The sequence below is a fragment of the Papaver somniferum genome, chromosome 6, assembly GCF_003573695.1.
Source record: "Papaver somniferum cultivar HN1 chromosome 6, ASM357369v1, whole genome shotgun sequence".
Lineage (NCBI taxonomy): Eukaryota > Viridiplantae > Streptophyta > Magnoliopsida > Ranunculales > Papaveraceae > Papaver > Papaver somniferum.
In genome coordinates, this window is record NC_039363.1 from 23,195,855 (window position 1) to 23,198,884 (window position 3,030).

Consider the following 3,030-nt stretch of genomic DNA (forward strand, 5'->3'; position numbering starts at 1 on the left):
CTCTCTCTCTCTTTCCGACTACAGCCACCACCACTACCGCTTCCTCCGCGGCTGCAAATAGATTCAGAAACATCACCTCCGCCACTGCAAATAGATTCGTGAATCAATGGATAACCCAAGAACTGAAATTTATCTGTGATTCAGATTCATATTCCAGATTCGATATCAGATTCCTTTCTGTGAATCAATCGAATTAGGTTATCACCATCACCTCCACCTCAAATTACCACCGTTTCTCCGCCGTATTTCATTGTATAAATTAATTTTTATTTAATCGTTCTTAGTGTCAGAAATTTATTCTTCTTTTCCAACATGTGTTTCTGGTAATGATTTTGTTGATCGATTGAGAAACAATTGATCCTGGTGGTGTTGATGGTGGAGGAGGCGGTGGTAGTGAAGTGAAATGAAAATTTTGGATCTAACTTTCAATTCGATATTTCTTAAAAAACCTAAAAGATTGATAGGATTCAACATCAACAATATTAATTTATCTATAGAGTTCGTCTCGTCTTCATACGTCTCACTTATTATTCCTGAATGTTAAGATTTGATCTTCTTTATAAGGTTACAGTAGCAACATTTACCTAGTGAAAATCTTATTGAATTAGGTGAAGTAATGATTAAAGTTTTGATTATTACTGTCATGTATGATCCGTGTGTGTTATATTTATCTCTGGGGTTCATTGAATTTCAGTAAGACCCATTTTTGTTCAACTTTTTTTGACCACTCAGGTTAACATAAAATTTTGAAAGGTAGAGTTGTACGTAATGGTTTACTTGTTTGTGATTCCAGGAAGTCCATTATAATCAGCAGGGATTGTTGCTTTTAGAAGGTATTGGAATCTATCGGTTGGGAGAAAATTGGTAAGATTTAATGGAGTGGTTAATGAGTATGATTTATCTTCCATTGACAATGCAATACCCAGGAAAAATGTGGGGGGAAATTGCCAGATTAATTGTGCACTGCAGAAAATCTGTGTTTGACCCCCAGCAAGATACATTTACTTCAGAATCCATGTTTCTTCTTCAGTTTACCTGTATTTATACTCTAGTTTCACTAAAGAGTTGTACTTGTTCTTTGTTTCTCAACACAGGTATCAAGTTCAATCGGGTGATGCAATTTGGATGGCACCATTTGTACCACAGTGGTACGTACTACTCATCGATCCACTGTTACCAGTGTCTACAATTTGTGTAGTGCTATACTTTTGAGTTGGTAATATTAATTAGTGCACGTTTGCACTAAGATAGTTACTTTGGGTATTATTTGAATTTAGGCATTATGTGTGGCACTCTCTATTTTTGAGACAATTGATAATTTTGGGTTGGGCATTTATCAGGGGCGGCAACTGACCATGGTGGAACATCCTTAACTTTGATTTGTTTTACCGCCTTTTTCGATAAAAGGAAGCTACACCATGAGTTACGGCAAGGCAAGGAAGACAAGTAAGGTTAGTCATTACGCTTTCATTTCTAATTATTCCGTTCATTTTCAATGATTGTGTTGTAAGATTGTAGTGAGTTGTACTTGTATCCTATAGATGTTCATCACCTTCCTCATAGTGCTATAAAATTGGTTATTGCGTGGGACACTCCTTATACTTGGAAGTCTGTATCTTTGCAAGTAATGAAACAACTGTTCCCACGTTCCCTGGAATTATACTATTTTGGTATTCAATAAACATAATCATTATTTAGTGATTACTTTTTGCTTGTTCTCATTTACGAGTCTAATCCGAGGTTTAATTTATATCCTTAGTTTAATATGAAATATGCTAACGATGTACGCCATCTTAACCACTAATTTAGGTTTAATTTATATCCTTAGTTTAATATGAAATATGCTAAAGATGTACGCCATCTTAACCACTAATTTAGGGACGCACCTTTCGGATATCTCGGTGTTTTCCCTTTTGCTTATATGCTGGGTACTTCTTGACGCGTTTGAATCTTTTGCTTGTTGAAAGGAACTAGAAAGGAACTAACACTGTTTGGAGGCTTTTGCATTTGTATCTGTGATTAACCTTGCATTTACTGTTTCAACAATTTCATTTTACTTGAATAGTGTGAAATTAAACTACAAAAACGTTGAAGTAGCTTTATTAGAACCTGTGGTGTAATGGTATCACAATTGATTTTAGTCAGAAAATGCGTGTTCGATTTACGTCAGGTTCACTAATTTTAGTACATCAATTTTTGGGGTCAACTTTGGTTGTTGACACCATATTTTGGGATCAATTTTGGTTGTTGATACCATACATAATCTGAACATTTTCTGAATTTTTAATTTTGGGGATCAACTTTGGTTGTTGACGCCATATTATTTATTTATTTTATTTTATGATTTTTGTTTTCGGGATCAACTTTTGTTGTTAACACAATATTTTGGGGATCAACTTTGGTTGTTGATACCAAATTTTTTTTCTGAATTTTTATTTTGGGATCAACTTTGGTCGTTGATACCATATTATTCTTCTTCTTATTTTCAGATTTTGTTTTTGCGGATCAATTTCGGTTGTTGACATCTTATTATTTTATTTATTTTATTTTCTAATTTTTGTTTTTGGAATCAACTTCGGTTGTTAACACAATCTTTTTCTTCTTCTTATTTTCTGATTTTTATTTTGGGATCAACTTCGATTATTGACACCATTTTTTCCTTATTATTTTCATTTTTTTTTTGTTTTTGGAATCAATTTAGGTTGTTGACACCACTGGCGGTAGCGGCGGCGGACTGGTGGTGGTGGTGGCGGCGGCAGCGGCGGACTGGTGGTGGTGATTGATATGTGGTGGTGGTGATGGTGGTGGTGGTGGTGATTGATATGTGGTGGAGCTAGTGGTGGTGGTGGATATGTGGTGGAGCTAGTGGCGGTGGTGGTGGTGGTGGATATGTGATGGAGCTAGTGGTGGTGGTGGTGGCAGTGGTGGATGAAGTGGTAGAATTTTTTTTTTATTGTATTTTGAAATAAAGAAATATATTTTATGAATGAGGGTAGGTGTAGTGAGCATCACTACAATTGAATATACAAA

The 3,030-nt window shown here is 35.4% G+C and overlaps 1 long non-coding RNA gene across 2 annotated transcripts; it reads left to right on the forward strand.

Moving 5' to 3' along the window:
• On the forward strand, positions 1-2,828 carry LOC113287174. Of its 2 annotated transcripts, XR_003329792.1 has the most exons (5): positions 1-693; positions 794-864; positions 1,095-1,148; positions 1,341-1,451; positions 2,702-2,828. It is a non-coding gene; the product is annotated as an uncharacterized LOC113287174 (long non-coding RNA). The 2 variants fall into 2 exon arrangements; XR_003329791.1 differs by having other exon boundaries at positions 1-864.
• Positions 2,829-3,030: the final 202 nt, after the last annotated feature.